This window comes from Myotis nattereri (genome assembly GCF_964212035.1).
Source record: "Myotis nattereri genome assembly, chromosome: 3".
Classification (NCBI taxonomy): domain Eukaryota; kingdom Metazoa; phylum Chordata; class Mammalia; order Chiroptera; family Vespertilionidae; genus Myotis; species Myotis nattereri.
In genome coordinates, this window is record NC_138077.1 from 150870850 (window position 1) to 150882973 (window position 12124).

The following is a 12124-nucleotide window of genomic DNA, read 5'->3' on the forward strand; positions in this document are numbered from 1 at the left end:
TATTTTTGTCCACTTACTACATGTTAACTGTCAAGACAAAAAGGTGGCAGTCATCCAGGTAAATGTTCTTTGATGCTAATAGAAAAGTGAGAAGGAGACAAAACTTCTAAATGTGATATGGTAAGACCAGGTGAGGGTCAGGTCTTAAAACACAAGATGCAGAACTTTCCTGTTGGCTTTCTCAACCAAGATGTCAAGATGTCATGAACCAAATGAGAATTTCTATAGAGGATCTTCAGGCATTGTATTTTAAGAGGGGGTAAAGTGGTCTTTAATAACTATAACTGGGCAAGAGCTCATCTTTATAGCCCATTATATTGATAGAAAGAGCAACTAATGACCCCTCATTAAAATCTAAAGCCTCCAATTATTTTATTATTGTTATTTAATATCTATTGAGTTTGAGTTTTAATTTTACCCTGTTGGTCCTATGAATGTAAAGTTAAGTTGGTATGGAATGTAATTTAGGCTTCTTTTTGGACTAATATCAAGAGTCTTTTTTTAAATTTGGCAATTCCTTACTCCTTCCACCACACACACACACACACACACACACACACACACACACAGCACACAATTCTGTTCCTTTCCTTAGTATAATTTATTTTGTTTATTATTTCTGTAACAGAAAGAAAATGGAGAGAACTTGCTAGAAGAGGCAAATGGAAACATGACTTTATTCTAATTAACTGTTGAAATAGGATTCTTTTAGCTCTTCTTAAACCTACAGTAACCAGATAAAGGATTTGAACTGTAACTATATATGGTTCAGAAGTAAATCAAATTTTGTTCTCTCACTTCCTGAGTTTTCAACCATTGTATCAATGATTAAATAACACATTTCAAGAGGGGAGGAACAAACAAAGAAAGTGGATCATCATGCCTTCAAACTGAACAGGCTAACCACAGGGTGCCCATAGCACAGTGTCACCTTTTGGTAGTATAGAAAAAAATCTGTCTCCTCCTAAGATTTTAGTTTCAGAAGCAGCAACTAAAATCCTATCCCTATAAACTAAGAAAATAATTTTGAGACTATTTATGATGTAATAATAGTGTGCCTCCAAAGCAAGGCATCCCTGCAAGCTTGAATTGTGTACCTACTTTTTCATGGAACATTCAGAGTCTTCATGTGATTCATTCAATTTTCTACACAAATTTATAAAGTGCCTGTTATGTGAACTGTACTAGGCATTTGCCATAGAACAAGAATAAAGCCCATGCCACCTGTCCATATTAAGCTACAGAACTAGAACTCTCTGGGATGCTCATATTCCTAGATTATATTCAAAATATTTAATAACATTAAAGGTCCTGCCTAATCAGAATGCATATCAGCAAATCAGGATGAATTCTAGATGGTTTGCCATATCATTACTCATAGGCTTCACCATTAGCCTTGGTCTTATCCCCCTATTGGGACTATTAAAAATGTTCTAATCTATTTTCTTGAAAAGATATCCAAAATCTTGAGATAACAAAAAAAATGCAACTTTATGTACAATTCTGTTCCCTCTTTCTTTTCCACACAGGTAGTCTGGGCCCTCTTCTCTTCCTGAAAAAGCTGCCCATCTATCTTGAAGGGCCATTCTAAGCTGTCACCAACAGATTTCATGGAATTCCTGTGGGATGCATTATGATTATTATCTAATTAATCAAATGAGCTCAAGATTTGTCAATAGATTTTTTTCAATGCTAAAGGCAATATTAGGATTAAAGAAACACACACACACACACACACAGAATATTCTTCCCTAACATGTTTGTTTTTTGCTCTATCACTCTCGCCCTTTTGCTCTCCTGCCTCTAATTTCCTCATTAATAAAATTTAGATCAAGATATTTAGAAAAAAATCTGGAATACCTAAGTTTGGGGGTGGGGGGGGTGTGGACAGAAAGCTGTAGCTTTCCCCTTTATAATCAGTATCCCTTGGAAAGTTATCAACAACCTGATAGTGGAACCGAATATGATGAAAGGTGCAAAGGGCCCTCAATGTCTTCTTTAGACCCACATCTTAAATATTGTTTTCCTTGTTTGAAATTATGTTTTTTATATGTGGCAATGCATTGAAGTAATCTAGAATTACTGCAGCACAAAATATTATTAATTATTTTAATAGCAATAAATAATGATTATTTATTATAATAGGAACACATAACTTCCAAAAGCATTTTAATTTATTAAAGTGAGTCATTAGGCATTAGAAATAAGATTGCACCATATTTAATACAATAGACTAGAATAACAAGAAAAAACACACAATAAACTAAAAACGCAAAGTATTTTAAGGGCTAGTAAATACTGTATATTTTTCACATTTTTTAACAACTTTATGGAAGCATATTTTACATATCATATTGCAAGTATACAATAGGACTTTTGTTAAATTAACCAAGTTGTGTAATCATTACCATAAATCCATTTTAGAACATTTTCATCACACCAATAAAATCTGTTATGCCTATTTACTGTTAATCTCCATTCCTACCCCTTGCCCCAGGCAACCATAATGTACTTCCTATATCTATATTTTTCCCTTTTCTGGACATTTAATATAAACGCAGTCATAAAATATGTGGCTTCTGGTGTTGACTTACTGTAATGCTTTTGAGATTTGTTTTTGTCAGAGCACATATAAGCAGTTTGTTCCTTTTTACTGCTGAGTAGTATTCCATTGTATAGATATATCATATTTTGTCATATCTATTCACCAGTTGATGGGCATTTAGGTTGTTTCCAAATTTTTTACTATTGTGATAATACTGCTATTAAGATGGTGAGTAGCCCTAGCCGGTTTGACTCAGTGGATAAAGCACTGGCCTGTGGACTGAAGGGTCTCAGGTTTGTTTCTGGTCAGGGCACATGCCTAGGTTGTGGGCTCCATCCCCAGTGTGGGGCATGCAGGAGGCAGCTGATCAATGATTCTCTCTCATCATTGATGTTTCTCTCTCTCTCTCCCTCTCCTTTCCTCTTTGAGATCAATGAAAATGTTTAAAAGAAACACAAATATGGTGATTAATTTAAAAGTTTGGGTATATTTTCCATGTACCTAGGAGTGGAAAGTCTCGGTCATATGAGAAAGTGAATTATATTGGGAGTTGGGAGGAGGGGAGTCATTGAATTCAGGCAGATCTAAGTTTAGCTACAACACTTGCATTGCACTGCAACTTTCTTTTTTCATCTGTAAAATGAAGGCAGAATTTCTATCACTCTGGATAATTGTGAGATGCAAATGAAATGTAAGTTAAATTCCCAGTCTAGAGTCAGCACATGGAAGTTATTTGGTAGCTATAATTAATGAAACATTATAATTAGGACAGAAAAATTTAAGATTGTAATTCTTCTCAAATTATCAGAACTCAAAGTAACCATGTTTCAGGTCAGGCTTAACCATTTACCCATTGTGGACATGAACAGATACTTAACTTTTTGAGACTTCAGTTTCCTAATCTATATGGTCCATCTTTCAGGATTGTTTGAAGGACCATATAGGTGAAGGAAATTCGCATAGATATGGTTGACTTTAGATGCTTATCAAATGGTAGCCACTAAAATTATTTTGGGGAGCTTTCTTCTATACATTTATTTTGGACAACTTGATTCTTCATTTTTTATGCCTTTTTAGAAGCCCAGGCATAAAAATGGACATTTATATAGTCCTCTTTTCATAGCTTAGGAAAACTGAGTTTCAGAATAAAGCATCATAATTTAAAAGAAAGCTAATATTTATTGAGCATTCATGAATATGTGACAAACTAAGATGAGCATTTAATATAGCTATTACATGAAATCTTCCCAATAATCTTATTAGTAGAAACCCATAGTGGCAGATTCCCCTTTTTACAGGTATAGAAACTTTCACTTATAGAGACTGAGTAGATAAGAGGCAGAACCAGGGCTATACTGTCTGACTCCAAGACCATAATCCTCACCATTCGGCTCTAATGTCTTATGTTCTACAAGAAGGAACAAGCTCAACCCACTTGAGTCCCAGCCCACTTGAACCCTAAAGCATATGAGCTTTGTTCAATGTGACTTCTAAAATCAGATTAAATCTAACACTTGTTCCCATCTTACCATTTTGCCCACTCAACAGAGTTGGTGGGAACTCCAACTTCAATGAATTTTCTGGAATCCTCTTATGCCTTTGAGTTGTGTAAGAGTCCTGGATCTCATGCAATCTAAGAATTTAAGAAATTGTGGGAGAGTCCTTTATCCTCTTGCTTTCAGTCCATAATGATCACTGCTGAGATGCATTATATCCATATGCGTCCAAGGTTAGCAGATTCTTTGCTAATGGTATCTACCTCCTCTTTTCTCACACCCGGTCTCTGAAGACTTTTCCGTGACTTACCAGGTCTCTGTACTTAGTGTTTCTGTCCCATCTTCAATCTTCACACCTTGAGAATGTTGGCATCTCTATGATTGGGTTACTCCTCTTTCTCTCCTCTTTTCAAAGAGAATTTCAAAGGGTTTAAGTTTTGCAAACCAAAGACCTCTCCCCTGAGGAAAATGATGTTAAAACCACCAAAAACTAAAACCTGGGCTGCCCTCTTTCAAAACCGTTGGAAAAAAGATTCCCAATATTTCATGGTAAAGCTGTAAGGCATAGTTAATTTTCACTGTGGTTACTCTGCACATTAAATTTTCAAGAAGTCATTGTGCTACAGGTATGTCAGATATTTGAAAAAGTAGATCAGAGAGTGAGCTGACACTCTGCTGATATTTCATAAACTCTGAAAGGGTCCTAGCTTTTCACTAAATCTTTGATTCCTGCTATACAAAATGATGACATTGTAACAGGAAGTGTGTGTCTGAAGCGCCGCTAGTCCCTGGAGTTACTGTCAGGAATAGTTGCTGGCACAAGCATAAGTGTAAGTAGTACAATTTGTAAAAACTTTTTTCCTCCTTATTTTCCCATTTTCCTTTTCCTGGGTGTATTTCTTTGTTTTTCTAATTATATTTAGCAACACAATTAAAAAGTGGCAAAATAGGTGCCAAAGTTGCTAATTATATAATTACTGGTATAAGGGTACAAAGCAGCTTTGTAAGGGGCGGTGCAAAACTCACTTGTTCCAATTAGAAAATAAAAAGAGCTCTACACCCTGTCTCTGCACTTGACTCTGGCCTCCATTCCCCTTTAGAGGGCATCACTGGTCAGTATTTTCAAGGTAGGGCAGCAAGGTCACCAGGCTGTGTGAAAGGCCAATATGTTTGCTTCACCTAAAAACTTGCGTGAGTGTCAGGAAGGAGGAGATAGGCTATCCTGGGTAAGGGACTCCATGGTTTCAAATGAAAACTCTAGACCTTTTTTGAGACAATTTCTTTTGATCCTGATAACCTGTACAACTTTATAAATTGTATATGGGATTCGGCCAATCCTAGAGAGAAATCTGCTCAGCGTCACTTTCATCACAAATGTGTCTCTTTATCTGAAAGAGTCTTAAATAGGTGTTTTACAGCATTTTAGGAAATATAGGGCTGAAATGGTGATAATCTTCCCCAAAAGGTTATCTCCCCTCAGCACAGAAAAGTTGGTTAAAATTGGAAGAGATAGATTTAATAGATTTACTTAGCCCTCATTAAAGATCAGGAAATATTGCCTGCCTTCTTGATCCTTCTTCCTCTCTTTTTTCTCCCCATTTTTTCCCCTTTCTACTTCATTCAAATGCCTTTTTAGAAAAAATTAGGAATGTTCTAAATTAAATATTACACACAGGAAAATATTTGTCATGTATGGGTAAGGTTCAAAAACTAACAATACAACAAACACCATATAACCTACTACACAGCAAAATTAGTACAACACATTTGTAAAGCTACTCTGTTTTCCTAGAGTTATCACTATCCTAAATTTTATGTTCTGTATTTTCTATTTTTTCTTCGTAGGCCTACCACATATGTATTTCTTCCTAAACAATATGCTGTAAAATATAAGAATTGTATTGTATTCTTTAGATCCAGTAATCCATAATATGTATATGATGCCTTTTTTTAAAATCTAACATTATGTTTCTGAAGCCCATCCTTGACAGCCCCTGCAAATAAATTTTATATTTTTTCACTATATTATACACTATATGTGCATACACACTATATGTTTTATAATATATAGCATTCTACTGGACAAGCACATCAAAAATTTTTATCCATTTGTCAATAGACATACGGGGTTTTGTCTCGTGTTTTTGTTTGGTTGGTTATCTTTTGTTGATTTCTATTGCAAACAGAGGCTATAATTATTTTTGTGGATATTTCCTAATTAAATTTGAAAAAATTTTTAGTGCAGCAATTCTCAAAGTTTATGGTCTCACAACCCTTTTACACTCTTGATAATTATTGAGGTCCCCTAGTATGTGGATTATACATATATAGCTTAAGGTATTAGAAATTAAACTTCAAAAAATTTAAATGTTTATTAATTTATTTTAAAACTAGAGGCCTGGTGCACAAATTTGTGCACATTTAAAATAAACTAATTAGAAGAAATATTTTAATATTGCTATTCACCCTTTCTCTATAATAGAAGTGTCAACCAAATTTCTGATTGACAATGACAGATGGAAACACACGCATGCAATTGGCGCCAGCAAGAGCTTTGCTGAATTAGACCTGCTTTCTGAATTAGCTAAACTTTTTCCAGCCCTGAGAAGCACCTCAACTTCTCTTTCATGTAATTGTCATCAGCACAGCAGTAAATAGCAACATGAAGCAGATTATTATTGTAGATCACACAGGGAGAACAAAGGGTGAAATATTTAACTGCAACAGTGTTTGACTATATTCTGCACAGTGAGAAAACCTGAAGTCATTTTTAAGGTCCACCATTTCTTCTTTTCAGTTGGGTCAAGTTTCTAAACTTTCTAAATCTCTGTTTTCTGGCTAATGAAAAGAATAGAGGATTCTACTGTGTCTCCTATCTACCTATTCCAGGACTCCTGTGAGGATCAAATGAAATGAGGCTTAGGAAACACTTCACAGACATTTGGTTAAAGTGTAAAATGTTTGCATTTGGCTATAAAGCAAGTCGTGTTCCCGGGCTGAAGAAACTGCAAGGAGGCTAGTCGATAGGGAGAGGAAGCCGGGCATTGCTATATGACATCATTATCTGGTGCCAACAGCTACCATTTCCTGGCTGGGCTGGGCTGTGGGCTGCATTTTGCACCATGGGGTCTCGGCAGCATTGGCTGTGATTTGGTGGGCTGTTGCTCTGGGATGGTGGCGGGGCCTGTGTCCCACTTGGGGGAAGCCGAGTGTTGGTTTGTCACGCCAGGTCCGTGATGCTATTGCTTTGTCAATGGCCAGTGCATGTCACAGCAGCTCCTGCGCTGATCATCTGCCCACTGTATACATCAAAGCGACCAGTCGGACTATCAGAGGGACACTTAGCATATTAGCCATAAATATATATATGTATATATATCAGTGGCCCGGTGCACAAAAATTTATGCACTCGGGGGGCATCCCTCAGCCCAGCCTGCCCCCTCTAACAGTCTGGGAGCCCTCACAGGATGTCCTACTGATGTCTCTGTGGGGAGCAGGCGTAAGCCACAGTCTGGCCTCCCTCTGTGGAAGGCAACTGGCCGATCAGGTATGTAGATACTTTCTGAAGGCAGCACAGACTCCTTCCTTATTTCTTTCCTCTGTGGTTGGAGAATAGGGGACTAAAAGGTGGACACAGAACTGTGGCCGGGCCTGGGGCTCTTGTAGGCAGCAGAAGGAAGGAGAGGGCTGGGGGAAGTCTAGACACGGTTTTCTTCAATTGTCCTCCCTTTCTCTGGGCCCCTCACTCTGTTCTCTCCTTGTCATGGTGGACGCTGGGGCCTCGGACTGACAGGAGCCCAGCGATGGTGGAGTTCAGCCCCTTCAATTCTCAGCTGAACATACAACTGCCTCACATTCCAAGTGGAGCTGTTTTCAAGTGGCTAAAGTGCTGGCGATTCATGCCTCCTGGCCTTTCCCCTCTGGGGCTTCTTCCATGGGTTAGTTGCAAACTTCACCGAGACACCGAAGCAACTGTGCCCTGGTACTTCTGCACCGGCCCCTGCACTCTTCCTTGAGGTCTCTGGATCCACAGTCTGAGCTCAGGGAGGTCACCCAGAGCCCAATGCCCCGGACAGGTGGGGCAGGGGGGCTAGCTTGAAGAGTTGGAGGAAGATGGCAGATCCCAGTTGAGGTCCCCTCCCTGCACCCAGCGCTCTCCTCCCTGTTCTACCACTGGGGGAGGGAGCAGCTCACCTGCTCTGGGCCCTGCCAACCTGGCAGACTGAGGCACAGGTGGTCCAGCCTAGGGTGCTGCTGGCTGCAAGCCTTCTCCCCCTCCCTGAAGCAGTGGCGGGGTTGCAGCAGCTCACAGCCACCCCTGGGCACCACGCATGGAGAAACCGCTCTCCACTGAGCCACCATCCACCCGAGACCTGTGGGGGTTGGGGTGGCCTCAAAGGGCTCCCACTGGCCCCACTGAAGCCAGTCTCAGCTTGGACGGCCACACCCTGCACATGCCCCATGGGCCTCATCGCCCTCATGAATCGCCGTGGTCTGGCCATCCCATCCCAGGAAATGGCCATCCTGATCGCCATGGCTCACTCCCCAGTGCAGTTGGGCCTTCCCAGTAAGCATGTAGGCAGGAGCTGGGCCTCTGAGGGGAAGGAGGAGGCATGCCCAGCCGGAGCAGAAGTGGGGAACTTGGCGGTGTAAACACAGCCTACCCCCACGTTGTGCCGGCCCCTTGTGCTGCATTCCCAAATGCCTGGGTGCCCCTGCCCAGCACTGTGCTCTCAGGCCTGGGGTGGGGGTGAGGGACCTGGAGCACCATCCTGAAGGCAGCCCTCGCGGGCTTGGAATCACAGTGGTCAATCAGGGAGGGATGCGGGATGCAAAATTCCATCTCTCTCTCTCTCTCTCTCTCTCTCTCTCTCTCTCTCTCTCTCTCTCAGAGTGGGCCCCGTGTCTCCGGTGGGCAGACGAGGGCTCAGGCAAGGGGATCTGCACTGCTTGCCTTCGCCTCAGCCCCTGCGCATTGGGAGGTGTCTCTGGTGGGCGGGAGAGGGCTCAGGCAAGGTGATTGGCACCACTTGCATTTGCCCCAGCCCTGGCGAGGGCTCGATTGAGGCAATCCTCACCACTTGTATTCTCCCCAGCCCCTGCCCGCCCCTGGGTCGCATTGGGAAGTGTCTCCAGTGGGAAGGCGAGGCAATCTGCACCCCTTGCCTTTTCCCCATCCCCGCCCTCCCCCAGATCGCACACGGGAGTGGGCCCCCTGTCTCCGGTGGGCGGGGAAGGGCTCCGGCAAGGCGATCGGCACACAGGTAGCACATGGAGGCCTGGATAGCGGCTTGCTCTCTCCCACCCTGCCTGCAGTATGCAAATTAGCCACCATCTTTGTTGGCAGTTAACCGCCATCTTTGTTGGCAGTTAATTTGCATATCGCCCTAATTAGCCAATGGGAAGCATATCGGAGGTACGGTTAATTACCATGTTTGTCTATTATTAGATAGGATATATTAGAGGCCCAGTGCACAAAAATTTATGCACTCGAGGGAGGGTCCCTCAGCCTGGCTTGTGCCCTCTCACAGTCTGGGACACCCTCGGGGGATGACCACATGCTGGCTTAGGCCCACTCCCCGGGAAATTGGGCCTAAGCTGGCAATCAGACATACCTCTGTCAGCCCGGGAGCCCTCAGGGAATGTCCACTTGCCAGCGGGGAGCAGGCCTAAGCTGCAATCCGACATCCTTAGCACTGCTGAGGAGGCGGGAGAAGCTCCCACAACCACCGCTGTATTGGCAGCCGTCAGCCTGGCTTGTGGCTGAGCAGAGGCCCCCCTGTGGGAGCACACTACCACCAGGGAGCAGCTCCTGCATTGAGTGTCTGCCCCCTGGTGGTCAGTGTGTATCGTAGTGACCAGTCATTCCTAGTCGTTCTGCTGTTAGGGTGAATTTGCATATTACCCTTTTATTATATAGGATAGAGGCCTGGTGCATGGGTGGGGGCTGGCTGGTTTGCCCTGAAGGGTATCCCAGATCAGGGTGGGGGTCCCGCTTGGGTGCCTGGCCAGTCTGGGTGAGGGGCTAAGGGCCGTTTTCAGGCTGGCCAAGCCCCCCTGGCGATGGAAGCTCCCAGCCTCTCCTTTTTTTCTTCTTTTTTTTATTCTGGAATTTATTTAGCTTCCATAATTGAAACTTTGTAGCCTTGAGAGGAGCTCAGAGCTGGCCATAGCAGGCTGGAGGAAAGCTTGGCTTCCTCCATCGCCAGGGGCAACCCAAGCCTCCTGCTCGCTCCAGCTCTATGGCCACGGCCAGCTGAAAGCAGGTATCTGGGGTTTATTTACCTTCTATAATTGAAACTTTGTTGCTTTGAGTGGAGCTCAGAGCCAGCCGCGGCATGCGGGAAGCTTGGTTTCCTCCATCATTGGAGCAACCAAGCCTCCTGCTTGCTCCAGCTCCGTGGCTGCCGCCTGCCATCTTGTTTGGGTTAATTTGCATATAGTCACTCTGATTGGCTGGTGGGCGTGGCTTAAGGCATAGCAAAGGTACGGTCAATTTTCATGTTTGTCTTTTATTAGTGTAGATACACACACACACACACACACATACACTAGAGGCCCAGTGCACAAAATTCGTGCACTCAGGGGGGGTCCCTCAGTCTGGGAGTCCTTGGGGGATGTCTGACTGATGGCTGCAGGAAATGGGCCTAAGCTGGCAGTTGGACATCCATAGTACTGACATGGAAGTGGGAGAGGTTCCCGCCACCACTGCTGTGCTTGCAGCCATGAGTCTGGCTTCTGGCTGAGTGGCGCTCTCCCTGTGGGAGCACACTCACCACCAGGGGGCAGCCCCTGCATTGAGCGTCTGCCCCCTGGTTGTCAGTGCACATCATAGCGACCAGTTGTTCCACCATTCAGTCAATTTGCATATTAGCCTTTTAATATCAATAATATTATTACAAAAATCACTATTTTTTGAAACCAAAAATAAATTAACAAATGAATCGTATTATTTTAAAGTTTTGAAAACATTTTTTAAATATGGCTTTAAAAATTAATTTCTCATTTCTGCACTGCATTCAGTCTGTTGGGTTTGTTGTTTGGGTCACATTATTTAAAAAACATCTGATCTTGCACAAATATGTAGTTGGAAATGAGAGGACCTAACAGACATCATAAAAAAGTTCTCAGATCACACCTTGGGAACAATTACCTAGATATTGAATTGCTTCTGATGATAATGTCAAATAGTTTTTAAAAGTGGTTGTATCAGTTTATACTCTTACTAGGAGTGTATACCAGTTCTTATTTCCCATGCTGTTACATGAAAGTGGTATCATATTATAATTCTAATTTTTACTAATTTGATGACTAATAAGGGTGGATATCCTGGGGCTTTGTCTGTTTCTTCTTATATATGCTTGTCAAGTCATTTGACCATTTTAATATTGAATTATTTATGTTTTAATTTATTTATTTTTTTTCACCCATATATAGTTAATATCTCCTCCCATTTTTTGCTTTGCCTTATTTCCTTTACGCTAACTTTTGAAAAAAGTTTATAAACTTCATGACAAGACATTAATTAAACTTTACCTTTATGATCTTTTGAGGGTCTAGTTTAAGAAAGACTTTTCTATCCCAAGCTCATTAAAATGTTTTTCTAACTTTCTTCCAAAAGCTTGTATGTTTTGCTTTCCACATCTAAGCCATTACACCACAAGAATTATGTGTGTTGTGAAGTTTGACTTTCATATTTCTAAACCCATTAGTATGATACTAATTTATTAAATTCCCCATGCTTTATTCATTAGATAGCATCACTAGTTTTTTATAAATCAAATTTCATATCATTATGTTTGGGTCTATATCTGGGTTCTCTAGTGAATGCATTGGTTTATTTGTCTGACTTTGACCAGTACCATAATATCTAGTTTAAGTCTAACAAGTCTTGATATATGACAACTAGAGGCCCGATGCACAAAATTTGTGCATGGGGGTGGGGGGTCCCTCAGCCCAGCCTGTACCCTCTCCAATCCGGGACCCCTAGGATCAGGCCTAAACTGGCAATCAGACATCCCTCTCACAATCTGGGACCACTGGCTCCTAACTGTTCACCTGCCTGCCTGCCTGATCACTCCTA